Below are 457 nucleotides of genomic sequence, written 5' to 3' on the forward strand. Positions count from 1 at the left end.
CCGTGATTGCCTGTCTCGGGCACCCTGCCCGTCTGTGTTTGCAAGGGTTGCCCGTGCGGCTGGATGGCTTGTGGAGTCCTGCGGGGACCTCTGATGGCAGCAGGGCCTTCCTGCAGGGCTGCCTGTTCTGGAGTGGCCGCCATGGGGGTGGGTGGACAGGACAGCCGGCCTTGGAGAAGTCCACCCAGAACTGTGGCAGGAAGTGTGCAGACACGCTGAGCCCCCCTTCAGCCCTGCTGCCCCCTGCTGGTCATCTGTAGTGACATGAGACTCTGGAACTTCCGGCTGCTCCCCTGGTCTCTGAGGAAACCCTGGGACTGGGATCCGGCTCTGAGTCCGGCCAGCCTGGAACAGCTGGGCTGGGTCAGCTAGAAGATGTGCGGAGGTGATGGCGGTGCGCTGACATGGAGTGGCGCGTCTGTTTCCCGTGTGTCGGAGCCTCTTTCAGCCTCCTCTC

This window comes from Carlito syrichta, unplaced genomic scaffold (assembly GCF_000164805.1).
Source record: "Carlito syrichta isolate Samal-C Ts95f unplaced genomic scaffold, Tarsius_syrichta-2.0.1 Scaffold315260, whole genome shotgun sequence".
Lineage (NCBI taxonomy): Eukaryota > Metazoa > Chordata > Mammalia > Primates > Tarsiidae > Carlito > Carlito syrichta.